The 17,204-nt window shown below is 33.2% G+C and overlaps 1 long non-coding RNA gene across 2 annotated transcripts in view; it reads right to left on the reverse strand.

The window, feature by feature from the left end:
- Positions 1-2,700: 2,700 nt before the first annotated feature.
- Positions 2,701-17,204, reverse strand: part of LOC137472182 (uncharacterized) — a 95,591-nt gene continuing 81,087 nt past the window's right edge. For both annotated transcript variants that reach the window (XR_010998052.1, XR_010998053.1), the window contains exon 3: positions 2,701-2,822. This is a non-coding gene — a long non-coding RNA (uncharacterized lncRNA). The remainder of the gene's footprint in view (positions 2,823-17,204) is intronic.

Below are 17,204 nucleotides of genomic sequence, written 5' to 3' on the forward strand. Positions count from 1 at the left end.
AATTAACACTTGACTGTGAATTACAAAAAAAAAAAAAAAAAAAAAAAAAAAAAAAAAAAAAAAAAACCAACCACAAAAAAAACCAACTGCTTTGGTTTGGTTTCTACTAGATAACTTTCTGCAGGCATCTGGATGGAAATTGAGTTTCCAGAAATGTATCAGGTATATGATTCCTTTCACTGTAACATCTTTATAAATACTAACATGAATATACACTTGCAAAGCAATGCAGGTGTTAAGGAATTTTTACAACAAAATAAACGTAAAAATTAAGCACCATTAAGCAGTTGACTGATCTTTCAGTTCTCACCTGACATTTCTTCATATCAGTACAAGTGGTTAGAAGCAGAACAGAACAGATCTAGAGCAAGTACTCTATGTAAGTCAGACAAAGAAATAGCTTGAGCTGGAATAAAGCATGCACACACACACCCTCATGACTGAAGAGCCTGTGGCATTTTATAAAATGTTTTCATAGTTGCATCAGTGAAGAGAAGAAAATTAAGTTCGATGCCCCAGTGGTTCTCTAATGGCTAAAACCCACATAATATCCTTGCTAAAATACACACAGCACATGATTTTTTTTTTTTAAGTTTTGAATTTCAGGATAGATAAGTATTATTCATTGCCTTCATGAAGTAGATTTTTAGGTACTTTATATTCCACTGGCATTTATAGCCAGAATTTTCTAAAACAAGTGCAAGACAATTCATTAGAATGCTATGTTCTGATTGAAGTAATTAAAGGGAGATAGTGGTAAAGTCACTTACATGGAAACGCAAAACCAAGAAGTCACCATATTTTTAATGCAACCTCCCACTCATAGATGAAATAGAGTGTTTCATTTCTAGCCCAAGAAAGAAAATAAAGTTCAATATTTTTAATTCAAATCATATTCTTAGCTCAAAATTTAATATACAGATAGAGTTTCTAATTAATAAAAGCTGAAGTCTAGTGATCACTTTCCAGTAAATACAATGCAACATAGGGTACAGGGGGAAAAAATAATACCCTGGTCACAGTAAGATTTCTAAGATAATTTCCCAAACAGTTTCAAAAGACTGGCAAGGTCAAATGTGAGCTGCTCAAATTGTCCTAAAGCTCCTGAGTAAATTTCTGTGTTTTCCAGGAGAAAGCAGAAACTCCATTGCATGCAACTGTCCGCTGTTTTCAATTTTGAGACTTCTCGAGTTTCAGCACTGAACTACTGGCTTTTGAGAACTGAACTATCTACATGTGATCCTAGAACACTTAATGTTAGCCCAAATCATGTGCAAGACCCAAATGTATTAAAGAAAAGAAATACAATAAGGTCCTGGTGCCTGCCCACTAGGGAGCATTTCCAAATCTTTTACAAAAAACACTTCAAAACTCTTTCACAGTATTAGCTACCTGAACAAATGAATGATCAGTGATATGTTATGAGTTTTATCAGCAGGTGCCCATGAGTGAGAAAATGATTACCACCGCGCTCTACAGTCATCTCCTCATTAAAACAGCTTGTAGTAGTAGAGATTTATTAAGTACTATTATTTCTTTTATTACTTCCTATGTTCAGGGCATATACAGTGCATTTGGTAGCTGGAGCTTAAATTTCTGAGAAACTGCCATGCAACACGAGAGCAACTAGTGACAACAGAAGGTTCACTGTGAAAAATAAAGCCAAATATAAAGTTAGGTAACGTAAAAAAGCAAATGCTATACAGTTCAATTTCATTAACTAAATTTGGAGTACGGTTTTGCATTTAATTTCCCTGTTTCTCTGCTCTTTACTTGTGAAGTAGACTATCCCTTAGCCTCATAAGTAATGAGTTTATTAATTTTATGTTTATTACAGAGTTACTAATGTTCATTAAGTACTCCAGAACTATCATGACAACAGCCACACTTCTCCTATTAAGGAATTAACCGTTTTGTATTCAGAGCATTCTTTACATAATAAACAATAAATATGACATGTTGACACAGTGTAAGCAGTGTAGGAAAGCAAAATCTGAATAATGAATACTTTTTCCTGAAGTAATCTTTTTAATTTCATACATAAATAGTGCTGTGTACCAGTTAAAAAAATAGGAATTATATTTAAAAGCTGATCTAATGCACATGCACAGGGGAGCCAAAATAAAGGTATTCATAAATTTAATTCTAGACATTTCTCAGCCTGGCTTAATTTATTTCAATAAAGCAGTTTATAGAGAGGATAGTAATATTTCTGAAGGCGTCTTTGATAAGCAGGCAGCACATTCTAACTGTCAGAACAAACAGTGGTAAATCTTGGCAGAAACTGTTTCAGATTATGCTAAAATTAACAAATGTTACTCAGCTGTACAATATTGCACACATAAGGAAAGAAAGTCTTTAGAAATCTCTATGTGAATGTATAGTCACAGCTGTCACTTAGTAATTCAAATAATTTCTTACAATATTTAAAGAAATATCTAACATATCACATAATGGCAATCATCAATAAATACTGATTTTCTTCACATTAATGATTAAAAGGAGCAGTATGAGCGTTACTAAAGATATCAATATTAATCAGAGAAAATAAAATTTCAGAAGTTTGTAGGGGAAGGGATCTCCTCCAATTTCTGACTTTTGGAATGGAGATAGATCTCTCTCTTGCATAGCTGTGGTATTCTCCAGAGATAAATGGCCTAGCACTGGGGAATCCTACAGCAGAAAAAGCAGAAACACAAATTTTCTCAGCTCATTAATTATAATGTTGCCTTTTTGCTGCTTCTCATACTGCATTTGCTTGCTGTCGGTGGTCTTTCAACACTCTGGTTTTATAAATTCTAGCATTATTGTCAAAACTGTCTCTGTGGAAAAAAACCATGAATGGACCAAAACTTGGCCTTCTGCAAGAAGAGCATTTTGATTGCTCAGATTGCTAACAGTAATTAAGGACACCGATGTACTCAGGGTCGAAAATGTGGATGAAACACTGAGTAGTCTATCCTAAGGTCTACCTAATGGATTTGTTTCAGAGTCTCATTTCCTGAGATTCTTCATCCTGTGTGTACTAATCCTGTGGGACTGAACTACTAATGCCATGACAGGATAAATATTCAGTCCAATCAATATGGATGTACTGAGTGGGTTTTGTATGCATGTAAGTAACACTGCTTAAAAATAAGATGTAATTGAAAAAAAAAAAGATCCCTAGTCAAAACCAACACATGCACTCTATCTATTTCTGGTATAAAATATCTGTATCTGTCTACATTTCCTAGCATGGCAATTTTTCCACAAATGAAAAAAATTTGGCATTTCTTTTTTGAAATTTTTTTTTTAATTATGACAGGGAAAGGACTAACTTTAATTTTCACAGTGAAAATCTGGATAAGGTTTTAATGCAAAATATTATTTTCTCAGGACTCCATGTAAATTAATAATGCCCTTATTACTGCCATTGAAAAATGACAAGAGGTTTAATTATAAAAGGACGGACAGAGCAAAATCAAGCTGGTATTTAACTACATTCCAATGAATAAGTAATAAAAAATAGAAGTCTGCACTTTCTTGTTATTACTATTAAAACACACATTTTTCTTTCTTTTCTTTTAGCAATGATCACACTAACATCTTACATATTGTAATTACAGTGGTAGGGAGGTTTATTTCAAACAAGTGCTATGAGCTACTTATGATTTGTTTAGCTAAGTACTCCCAAACCTCTCTAATAGAAGAGAACATAAGCCACATCTCTCTGAGAAAGCAGTCAGTGAACTCTGAATAAACTTCCTTAATTATTATCTCCTAACCATAGTACAAGAACATTATAAACTAACGCTGAGAATAAAGAACATTTAAAAAGCTATAGAATCATACAAATTGAATAGCTGTGAAATAAAAAGACCTTAATCCCTTATACATATGATGATAATTTGATCTTTCTCATAATATTGTCATCCACATCTTTATACTTTTATAGATAAAGCTTTCATAGACCAAATTATGTAAAATTGCACAGAATAAAAATTCAAATATTTTATTCACTGTTTCATTGATCCCAACAATTATTTTCTATAAACACATATGCATATGTCTGTGCACTTGCTGTTTTACATTAAAGTGTATTCCTTCAGTAGTTCTAACATTTAGTAAACTTTCCAAAATTATGTGAATTTTAATTGTACTTTTATGCTATCTCTTCAACTGTGCTAATCATAAAGGTATTTTATTTAAATATTTATTCTTGTCTTTTATCTGTGTATGAGATATTTTGACTTAATGCAACATTATGAGATTAAAAATAAAATCAAATTCAATATTGGTAGCAAAAATTTTAAACTTCATATCAATCTAACTGCAAAGATGCAGTACACTAAAATTTTGACAAAATATTTTTATTTGTAATGAAATTAAACTGTCAAATATGAAAAACAGAATCATCATTTTAAAGCATACCTAAAGCAGTCTAGATAATTCAAGAGCTATATATCTTAGTTCTATGATATATAGCATATGACTATATAAGCTCTACAGTCACATGTCTTAAATATAGGGTACATAATCTAATACACAGGAGTAAAGTTCAGATATTCAAAAACAGATGGAGGGACTTGGGGAGGGATTGAGTAGTAACAAAATCACATATCAAGTTCTCCCTCAAGATTTTTTGTGATTCCTACTGCTAGCAACAAAATCTAGCAGTATTTCTGTAACTGACAACAGTCAATGAGATCAAAGGTAAAGAAAAAGTAAAAACACTTTTTTAGAAAGAAGAAACTAAAACTAATTAAAACTGTACTGTAAAATCATTTTACAATGAAAATCACAGAAAATTAATTCCCCATACATTGCATCACATCTCATACCCATGTGTGGATTCTCTGCTACTGCAGAATGTCTGAAATGAAAATAGATACCTAACTTCAAAGAGTTGAAGAAACTGGATTTCTTTGTTTCATTGACATCAGTAAAAAAAGGAACTACTGCCAAGTGACTGTTCACTCAGCCACTGCTCAGACTTTGGCTAATGCAGCTCATGCTGACATATGCTGGAAGCAGTGCCATTAGGTCAAACTGAGAGAACCATGTAGGCAGGACAGGTGGCCTGAAGGAGCTAAAAAGCCATAATGCAGCCATTATCACCTGCAGATTGCTGTCACCTGCAGCCATCATTTTTGCATATTTATTGTCCGACAGTTTCCTCAGAATCTACTAATTTACAGAAATTACATAGACCGAATTTCAAAGCTGAAAGGTATGAATAACTTACTCAAAAAAGTTTTTTATGGAACAGATCTAGCAGCAGCTGGACTGCTGAATATTTCCAGCCTCCCAGTGTGAGGAGGTGCCTGCATCGTGACAAAGGAGAATGAATCAGCACTCTTAGTGTTGGCTAGGTAACAAATTTTTCTTCACACGTGCATGAAGAGCTATGGGTTATAAGTTATGAAACCTCATGAATTAACTGATATGTGAATTCATGAGAGAGATTAGTCTGGGCCATTGTTTGCTCTTGTATTTCTTAATGAGCTCATAAAATAAATCCTAAATCACCGAGTACATTGTCCTGTAAATTAGAGAGATTCAGACAGACTCTGACACTATGGTTGCAGGATCACACCTCCCAAGTGGGTAAGTTAGCAGTATGCACCTCATCAGTGGACAACAGCACGTACAGCTGTACCCATGAAACACTGAAGAATTGGTAAGCACAACTTACTGTAAAGGTGCATTAAAGGAAGGGCCAGGTTCAGCAGTGGAAAGAATTAAGGGTAGGGGCCCCACAAAACTACAGGGAAAGTGTGCCATGCCTGTCCCACTGGGGGTGAACAGCCACTCATCTATCTTATTTGCTCATCATTAGCAGTCTACGCCCATGATGCAGTTTACCAGAATTAGGAGGGCATATGAAGGACATAAATAACAACAGAAAGATCCTACACATTTTCTATAAATAGCCCACAGGGGCTTATCTGACGCAGAGGAGAACACACCAGCTGTTAGGAGAACGTGAAGACGGCTGCAAGGTATGTCAATGACTATATCCACTGTGCACACTGTACAGCCAGGAGTACCTCTTTAGCCTCTAGCTGAAAAGAATTCTCATCTTTCTCCAATTCCAAAAGCCAACTTCCCTCAACAAAAAGTTCTCGGGGATGTATAAAACCTTCCTGTTCCAGGAAAATTAAATTTTCATTTCACTGTGCCACTGGAGCAGAGGCATATCTCACAGAAACAGGTTTACAAATTGGTAAGGTTTTTCCCCCCACTCACAAGTTTGGAGTAATGATACACAATGCAGGTTTTTCTAGAGAACATTCAAATAAACTCTGATCTTCACAGAGCTCAGAAGATAATCTCTCATTCATATAGCAATGTTACCACTATTGGTAAATATAGTGATATTTGTACTAAGACTAGACCCTTGGAGCCGTAATGTTACCAAAATTAGCTTTTCTTTAAAAATACTTGCTAGCATGCTTCAAGTGTACCTCTCCTTCTCAATAGCAGAAGGCAAATTAAAATTTCCGTAAGCCACTCTGTACCTCTCAGACACATAAATACAAATATATATGTATATAGTATACACCCACACCTATACATAATACACTAAATTTCAAGATTAAAATAATTTTAGAGTGCACTCATGATTTCTGAATGTTTCATACTGGTAACACTGTATTTTTCTTAGTGTTATCTTCATCTAATTTCTAGGATATATTCAGGAAGTACAGTTATTTTAGGTACTACCTTTTTTTTTCAAAATAGCTTACCAACAGTAACTCTGCCAAGAGTATCTGTTATGTATCATTTTGTCATGGTGTTTCTTACTGTTGTTATAACCTTTCAAAATTTAAAAAATTACAGATGATAAGTATTGCTGTAGGAAATATGCCTGTAACATGAAGACACAGAGGAATACCACTTGGTATTTTTAGAGGAACAGTGGCTATTAATGTAAGGTCTTTAAGAACAGAAGAGTAAAAATCTGATAATCCTTGAAAAAAGAAATAAAGCAGTATGAGATAAACAAATTTGAGGAGATGGGGAATAGATGATAATACAAAATAGTAATAATACAATCATATGTAAGCTTGAGACCTTCATAATAGACAAGATCATTAGATAACAGAAAAATTTTTTTGAAAGAACTCTATACTGAAACTTGTTATAAATTATTTAGGGAAAGAACATTACCTGACAGCTGTTTAAATGATTATGGTAAAATAGTTGCCAACATTTGACAATTATAGTGACACTGTGCTGGTAGTGTGAGAAAGGTATAGCTGGTTTTGTGTCCTGGTTTGGCTGGGACAGAAGTAATCTTCTTGGGAGAGAGTTGTGCTTTGAATTCAGTTTGAGCATAATGCTGGTAACACACCGGTTTTGGTTGTTACTAAGCAGTACTTACCTTAAGTCAAGGATTTTTCAGTGTCTCATCTTCTGCCAGCAAGGAGGCGCACAAGAAACTGGGAGGGAGCATAACCAGGACAGCTGATCTAAACTGCACAAAGGGATAATCCATACCGTAGAATGTCATGCTCCATATATAAACATGAGGGGTTACATGAAAACGGGGCTGACTGCAGCTCAGGGACACAGTGGATATTGGTCAATTGGTGTGTCCTGGCTGTGTCTCCTCCCAAGTCCTTGTGTACTTCCAGCCTCCTTACTCTGGGATGAGGTGAGAAGCAGAAAAGACCTTGATACTGTGCAAGTGTTGCTCAGCAATAACAAAAACGTGTCTATATTATTAACACTGTTTTCAGCACAAATCCAAAACACAGCCCCAAACTAGCCATTGTGAAGAAAATTAACTCTACCCCAGCCAAAAAGCAGCAAACTTTACAAGTGTGTTATCTTGACAACAGATTGTATTTCTTCAGATGAAAAATGGTGCCCTGATGTGATTTTCTTCCCCTGTATTCTAATAAAATATTTTCTGTAATCAATCAAATTCTATGCTGTGGGATCAGTGGAGGTTAGTGAATCTTCTGTGACAGTTATTATCTGCTTTTCTTCCTTGAAGGGGAAGAAACTATTTTGAATTTGCATAAATGTAACAACTTAAAATTTAGTCAAACTCCTATAATTCCTAGATTACATATGACTGGTATTAATAGTGAAGATAGCAAAGGGACACAACCACTAGAAACTCTTCAATTTGGCACATATATAATTCAATAGGTACCATGCCTACAAAATACAATCAAAATTAGTTAATCTTGGATATTTTTATGCCTCTGTGCAATGTTCACTAAGGATTTGAATGAAAATAATAACATCTTGTTCTTCTGCTTCTATATGTTGTTTCCTCACCGAGTGACAGAAATTGCTCTGGACAGAGAAAACTTCTATTATCCTCTCACATGTTGCCAATTATGATTCATCAAAACAAAACAATTCAGGTTGTAGTTCATCCCTGTTTCTGGAGTTTCATGAACAGCAGATTTTTTAATAGTTTTGCTCAGATAAAACAGAAAATCCAACACTTACCAAAACTTTTCAACCTTACAATGTGATCATAACAAACATAGTTTTAATACAAGAATTTTGAGGCTTGCATAAAAATCTGTGGGCATTTCAATAAAGGTTTTTTTCAGACTAAGTTTTAAGGAAGTTCAGTCATTTATCTCTTGGAATAAACTGTAAACTTAAAGGAATTCAATGTCATTTTTTCACTTACTTAGGAGAAGTAATTGCTTCTCCTAAGCAATAAATGAAGCTACCCTAATTGAAAAAGAATACAATCGAGCTAATTGCAAAATCTCAAATTTAAAGCAACATAGTGTGTTCAAACAATGCAAGTGGATTTTTGGAATAAGAATTGAACTATGTAGCTAAAAAAAAAAAAAAAAAAAAAAGTACTGGACTTAAAATCCATGAATACCAATCCATGAATATCAATCCATGAAATTAAAAGCTGCATCATGTCTTCTATTTCATTAAACAGTAAAAGCCACTAACATTTATTTTAATTATGACTTTATAGGTATCTAGTTCTGGTGTTTTAAAGCTTTTCTTAACAGCCATAGTATTGGTTTATGTCATCATGATATTGGTTTTGTCATCCGCTCCAAGAGTTAGGATAACTCTAATTGCCATAGGGGTCTGATTTACATTCACCTAATCAGATATTAATGATGGTGGCACTTTACTTTGTAATAATAGATCTGAAAATCTGTAAAGAACAAACAGAAATCAGATAAATCAAGAATATAAATGAGAAATGCTAGAAAATAATCCAGGCAGGCAAACATTTACTCCATTCACACTGAATATTCTAACGAATATCAATTTAGCATCCCAGCTGTGTGATTTCTTAAATGTTAAGCAAATAGCATGATAGCACATTTGAAATTCTTGCTCCATTTCTCATTAACTTGACAGGGGACCTTTGGTCAAGAGAGGTCAACTAATTTTGGAACTAAACTTAGAATTTTTTATATTTTCAAGTATCCATTCTGATCAATTCTTCTCCAAGTTTTTATCACTGTGTCAACACAGTTAAACTGTGTGGGATAGAATATTCATTTTAAAATATAGAACAACTTTCAACTTCTGCAATGCAAAATAAATTGCACACAGCTCAGTTATTCCTGTGTGGTATAAGTTATTCAACCCATTTCCCAATACAAAAATTCAAGAATACTGCTGGCCTATTCTATTCAATATTTTTGAGTAATAGCTGAAAAAAAAATCACAACACAAGAAAAACATCTTTTATGACATGTAAATCTTACACTCTGACAAACTATAGAAGCAAAAAAAAATTAGAAATGTTTTTATTGACTAACAAATCTGTAAATGCCTAGTGAATTGCTACGATGACAAGGTTTTGCATCTGTTTGCAAAAGTACCCAGGCAAATCCAGTTATTCACCGAGATTCTCATTTCAAAAGAATCCTTTTTTTCCCCTACCAGATGTGTTATAAATAGGTTTATATCCTCACTGGACAATCAAGAAAAGGGCAAAGGGGAGGGACAAATTTATTTATTAATATTACAGATTCCATAATCCAATATGGGCAATTTCCAAGGTAGACTGGGAATGAATGTATTAAAAAAATGGGGCAGAGCTAAGAAAACTAATGCAAAAGAAAGAAAAATCACATGAAAAGTAACAAACAACAGTTTTTAAGAGGAAGAGCAGCTTCAATAATAAGGTAAATATTCAAATTCTATTCAGTACTGTCTACAATTTTTATAGTGACCGTGTATAAACAAAGCAATAGCAATTTTAATAAACATACAGCAATGCAATTGTGTGTGCATTTTTTACATAAAAAGTATCTTTTTTCACCAAAATATTTTTTTTTTAATGTCCAATATGATATCACTTTTTTTTTTGCTTTTTTAGTTATGTCAAATTTTCCTGAGATATATTCTACAGAGTAGAAAAAGGGCTGGTTTCTAAGCCACAGAAGATACTAAGGAGAGAGACAATCAGCACGGAAGTTTCTCTGCCAGGAAACACGACAACAGTTTTGATAGAGTCTGGTGGAATAATCACATTCATTGTAAAGGAGTAATTATTAGAAAAAAGTTTTCAGAGTTGAAATAAAAAATTCTGTTTTTTTAACAAGATAATCACAACTTTCTTAATTATGACTAGAGAGAAAATTGTCACTGACAGTACTTGGGGTATGTATCACTATGTAAACCCTAAAGAGAATAAAAAAAAAATACAGAGCAATAAACTCGATTGCCTGATGTAAATTTACTTCTCTTAAATTTGTGGAGCTAATTGGCCAAAACTATTGCTGCTATTAAGCTAAGAAGGAAATTGAAACATTTCTTGACTGCTGGAGAGCATCTGGAGTTAGGAAACTGAGGTCAGTTGCCTGGCTACAACTAATAGTCTCTTTAGTCTCCCATAAAATAGCTAATTTTCTGTTTCAAGTATTTTATCCATGATCTGCCAAAACTGACAAATTGCTCTTGGTTAACTAAAAATAATAAAAAATAACAATAAAGAACTAGTAATTTATTCATATATCAAAATGATTACAGAAATTATTACCATCTTAGACCTTTCTAGGGCAAAATTTGTCACTTTATATGGAAAAAAACCCATTAAATCAACACTGCCAAATTTAACTTCTGGTACATATCTGTGGTCACTGTGATTCTAAACTCTGTCTTTGAAGAAAGAGTATATTAAAAAAGAAAATTAAAGGCTCACAATTCCCTTAAAATGCTTAAAATCAAGGTGGAATTCTATAGCTTTATGATGAAAATTAATAGAATTAGTGGCATGTTTTTCTTAGCAACCTGACAGAGAGAAGAGTCATAGAATCAGATTCATGGAGTGCTTTGGATTGGAAGGGACCTTTCAAGATCATTAAGTCCAATCCCCCTGCCATAGGCAGGGACATCTTTCTCTAGATCAGGATGCTCAAAGCTCCATCCTACCTGAACAGTTCCAGGGATGGGGCATCCACAACTTCTCTCAGCAACGTAAGAATTTGTGGCTGAAGAGAGACAACAAAATTTCCACGAAATTACAGAAGTAATTAATCTTTCTCTAGCAGGTGACATCCTCTCAAAAATAGTAAAAGTGGACACTGAGAAAGTTACTTGGACACTAGTGCTACTTTTAAGAGGCAAAGGGTATGAAAACAAAATACAGGAACATACCCTGATGTTTTTCAAGAGGATAGGACAGACACCTAGAGCAATCTGATATTGAAGGTTTAGCGACCTTAAGCTATAAAACCACTGGAATTTTAAGGACAACTCTGTAATTCAATGAAGCCCAGAAGCTCTTACAAAAATTGCTGAGGAATTTGTTAAAAATGTAACAACTTTAACTGAACCTTGGAAGAGCATCAAATAAAATTAATGTTAACTGACACATCAAGGATGTTTGTTTTTCTGATTCTGTTTTGATAAATAAAATAAGAGAAAATAGCTTGATGATGGCAGCATATAACTGGACAGGCCTGTGTAGTAGATGAAAAAAATAAATAATGTTTTAATACTTCCACTTGAAGCTAACAAGTAAAATATTTAATTGCTGACTATTGCATTGATGTAATATTTAAGTCATTAAGGAACTGGAAAAAAGCAACGAGAACGAGCAAAGAATAGATTCCAGATGAAATAAGAAAAGATGAAATATAATATTTAGAAAGCCACACTACAAGGCTTCCAAGATAAAGACAGAAACTTTAGCAGTTTGTTTCAGACTATAAAATCTGAAATTATATTTTATATAATTGACTATTTATATATAGTCAAATTATAAAATTTGGAGATGCTTGGAGACCAGAGGGGTGGAGGAACTAAAGACAATTGTTTTGAAAATAAATGTTCTAATAATACATTTTCTCAAATTAAATGATTTTTAGGATACTTCCAAAAATTTGAATTTTATTCTTGGATTATTTCTTTCACTGACTAGTTTTACAAAATGAGTTTTATAACAGCTTTCTTATCTTATATTGATATACAATATATTGGAAGTATGGAGGAAGAAAGAGTTTATATTTTTACAACTATTATTAATGTCTTCACTGTAGTCAGGATTCCCTACATGTCGAATTACAGAGGATTAAGCTAATTCTTGTATTCAAGTTACAACATTCAAGTCTAGATGTGTGGGCAGCCAAGTGTTACAACCCTGGCTGGATACTCAGACTCAAAGGGCGGTGCACGAGGCCAGGTCTGCTCAGAAGGCAGTAACGAGTGGCCTCCTATTGCCGGCACCTTCGCAGGACCTGTTCTGCTTCCCACCTTCCCAACTGGAGGTGGCAACGGAGGACCTGTGCAAAAAGCTTGCAGGTAACACCAAACTAGGGGTGTAATCACTATGCTCAAGGGAAAAGCTGCCACCCAGAGGGTTCTAACCAGGCTGGAAGGAAGGGTCTACTATGACACATGATGGGATCATCAAGGATTCCATGAAGATTTCTGAGCCAATAATTTTTTCTCCATAGTCTGGCTTCATGTGCCTCTCTCCATCTCTTATGGAGAAATGGGCCCAGTCAACTTTTAAAATTGTATTTTATTTCACCTGATAGTCTCTCTCTCTATGAAGGTTCAAACCACAAGGAAAATCAACTCTATCATTTTATTTCCCTGGGAGCAAGAACTCCTATTCCTCCCTCATGTCCTTGCTTTCAGCACTTAATAAAGATACCAAAAGCGCATAGTTTTCTGTATTTTGTGGGTGAAATACCTCAAAATGCATCAATAATTTTGAATTATTTAAAACATACAGATAGTGAAAATATAGAACTTGCTATTTAAAAAAAAATTATATATACATTACAAAATACAATGCAGACAAGTAATGAGGAAATAAAAGCAAATAAAGTACAAAATTTCATACAGAGGTGGAGTAGTAAACACATGATGATACAGATGTACTTGCATAGAACTATTTCACACACTTAATTAATGTGGCTGCCCCCCTCTGGCACGTTTTGTAACTTTGATTGCTCCCAATGACCTTTGCCGGTTTTGAATCACCCAAGTTGCAAACATACCGGAACAAATTTGTTTTCCTTGTGTTTCTGAAGCTACTATGCTAATATGCTAAATACAAATAAAATGCTTGACCCATGAAGGAATCATCAGGAAACCTGAAATGAAGGCATTAGCCAGCATTTCATGCTCCTTAGTGATGCCATTTTAAATATTTTAGACAGCCTATAAATAATTAAAACCTCACCACAGCAAATTATGTCCTATTATGCAAATAAATAGCCTCCTCCCTGGTTTCATTAAAGATTCTAAAAGGCAAGCTGAGCAGTTTAAACATAGCAAAATACTGCAGTCAGGCGAGAAATCTTTCAATTTTTTTTTTAATTGTTAGTGCTAAGTTTCATGTGGATTTTTACTCTAAAACTTTAATTTGCATGAGCAAATAAACTTTTAATAAACCTTTTGTAAGTGGTGAAAATGCATCATTTAATTATATTTGATTTGTTGTGAAACTATTGTGCCTCATGAATATTTAAGTTAAACAAACTCTATAGCAGAAAATGTACAATTCTATTTTTATAGAAAGTTCTATTTACGTACTGTTGTTTCTTTTAAATCTTTATTTGTTCACATACACTATATTTATTGACAACATCAAGTTTTTACATGTAACACTCTTAAACATCTGATTTTGGTTTCCCAGTAGAATCCAGATTTTATTTCAACTGAAATGTAATACAGCTACATTCCTAGATGCCTAGAGCAAGGAGAATTACAACGTTTAAAATACTTTGATATGGGATTATATTTTTGCAGCAGTATTTTTCCAGATATCTTCACTTTTCTAGTAAATCTAGTAAGTTTATCAAAACACATGAAATTATATATTTTTGTATACAGAAACATGTACTGACCAAAGTAAAAAACTATTTAATGAATTAAATAAAAAACCTAATCAAAAGTCCAGGATTAAAAGAAATGAAAGATTATTCCCTTACATATTTTTATCTCCAAATTTGAGATTCTAATCTCATTATACCCTTAAAATATTGTAGACAAGATAAACTGCGCACATACCAAAATATACATGGTATTTCAAAATTAAAATGAAAAATAATCTAAATGTAATCAGCTCAAGGCCTTTGAAAATTCTGTGCCAATAGGTTAACATGAATTAAGTAGAAATTGTAAAAAAACTGAAAAATTAATGTGTGGATATTTTTTATATTTTAAGACTAACCAGCTGCAACTTAAATGCCAGTTACAAGTCCAGTGCAAATAAAATGAGTTTTAGAATTATTTTGCAGTGCAACTGTGTAACCCTAAAATTCATTGAATTAATTCAGTTTTGCTCTGAGTAAAACCCATGTATCTTAACCTCCAGTTCTTCAATTAAGATTAAAAATATTCATTAACATATAATATTTATCATGAAATAAGCCAATGTTCAAATATTTCTGCAGTGGTGCTGATTTACTTGCACAATAACAAACCTTTCTGAAGTTCTCAAAAGAGCAGGTTTTGGATAACACCAAAATGACCAAAATCAAGAAGTTATGGTTAGAAAATATTCATTGCATTCACTGACTCGTTTAAGATCTGAGAGTTGATTTACTCCTGTCATATTTCTGCCTGTTCTCTGCTGCAATCCTGCTTCTGACTCCCTCCCTCATTAACTCCCTCGCATTACAAAGCTGGTTTTTATTGTTCTTCAATGCCTTCCAAATGCTCTCACTCTATTTTGCACATCAACTTCATGCCAGATTGCCATTTTTTGTTACGACCTTCTAAGGACATCAGTTATTTAAGGGAAAAAATACTTTGTCTGTCCTCTTCTACAAAAAACATTCTTTACAGTCACAGTTATTCTGTTACTTGTGTTCATTGTCAGATTTTGCATTACACTTAATGGTGCAACTAGATAATTTGTTCTCTGTCTTTCCAGCAGAGATACTGGGTGCATTATAAGGACATAAATCTCTTTGTTGCTTTCTCAGTGTATATTCAGGCATGTGTACTGAGCCAAACTACTCAGAATCAAGTGCATTTTAGAGGTTTGAATACCTAAACCTGTTTAACTGGATGTGTTTTACATGGACCCCTGTTCCCATGAACAACTGAAATCAACTCCAAAGTACTATCAAGCAGAATAAATGAACTATGCAGTGTTTGGGCAAAGAATATAAGGAATACAATGCCAATAGAGTCAGTCATGAAAAGAACAGCAAATTAAGCTGAATGATGTACCTAATCTTCCATTTGGAATCAAGCTTGCTTTTCTGAAGAATATTAGCAATAAGCTTGTTGGAAAAGAAAAATCTGACATCAAAAATAGAAGAAGTTGACTGCTTGCAGTTTGGGTTTTGGGTTTTGTTTTGTTCTGTTTGTTGTTTTTTGTTTTTTTTCCCCCCAGAGAAAAAACTGCTTTGAATAATTGTGCTACACAAAGCAGATGTAATACTGAAAATTAATATTAACTGAAGCATGGAAAATATCTGTATGACATTCAATAAAGAAAACACTTGATGCAATTATGTTATACAGGTAAATATTAAATCATGTAACTTCTGGTGAATTAAAATCTGTAATTGGAGATGATCTCCAAGGAGAAAAATTTAGATGAGCAGTATTTTGACTGCAATGCAGAACAACATCTACTGTATTTGCACCAAAAAATTAGGATAAGGAGGACATCCATTCAATGAAGAGAAGAAATTAAGCATTGAATGTTAAATATTAATATTTCTATTTTAAATTAATTTTTAATTATTTTTATCATAAAGCTATGAAAACTGTCAATACCATGATGAAGTAGTAGGTATATACGTATGGTAAAAATTTGAAATATTAAAAGAATCCTTTCTACATAAAGGAAATATAAATATGTAATTTTAAAAGTTTCATCTAACCAAAATGCTTAAATGTCCAATGTTTTTGGAAGTAAAAATTTCAAGTTGAAATTCTAAATGCAAATATATGAGAATTTTTGCACAGAAACTATCAGTTATAGTACAGTACTTGTTGCTTTCAGTTATTCCATTTACCCATCATTCACTCTCTAATCTCCTTTAAGCTCATGTTTCTCCATTCCATATACAATAGAAGGATTACATACATTTTACCTCTTAACTTTCTCCAGAGGATAAAAGATTTAATTACTCTTCTTCCTTCCATGCCAGCTTTCAAGTCAGCAAATTTTGTACAGCTCTGTAGCATAGTCTTTAATACAGAAGTCTTATGTGTCTGCATTGGGGTGATAGAAGCAAAGCACATGTTCTGTCTGCAGTGTTGAATATGAATCTATTTGAGACTTTTATTTCTCATAAATTAAATTTTAAAAATGCATGGAGCCTAACAGTTTTAAAATTCTGCTTTCTATATTGACTCTGATTAGCTTTTAAAATAAAAGAAAATTGAATGTAAGTCTATTTTTAAAGTGTTACATAGTAATAATAAGATACAGGAATAAAAACATAATGTAGTGCATATACTGAGCAGTTGTCCCAAAAGCATACTTTTCCTATGGACATCCCATGCTTTGTGACATGAAAATCCTCTGTACTATAAGACCTACTCCAGGAAAAGTTGTTGTGCAAAATCAATTTGTTTCTTCAACTAAAAATAGCACTAGTTTTTTTGTTCATAACAAGCTGCTTAGCCACAAAGACAGAGGAGCATTTTTCTCTTTAGTGTAGTTTCCCTTAACCTATTGATATATATATGAAAACAGCTTTAACTGCAGCTTAGTGAAAAAATTCTCTTTGATTTTACCTTTTTTTTTTTTTTTTTTTTTTGTCTGGAATGCTTTTAGTATA

This window comes from Anomalospiza imberbis, chromosome 4, assembly GCF_031753505.1.
Source record: "Anomalospiza imberbis isolate Cuckoo-Finch-1a 21T00152 chromosome 4, ASM3175350v1, whole genome shotgun sequence".
Classification (NCBI taxonomy): Eukaryota; Metazoa; Chordata; class Aves; order Passeriformes; family Viduidae; genus Anomalospiza; species Anomalospiza imberbis.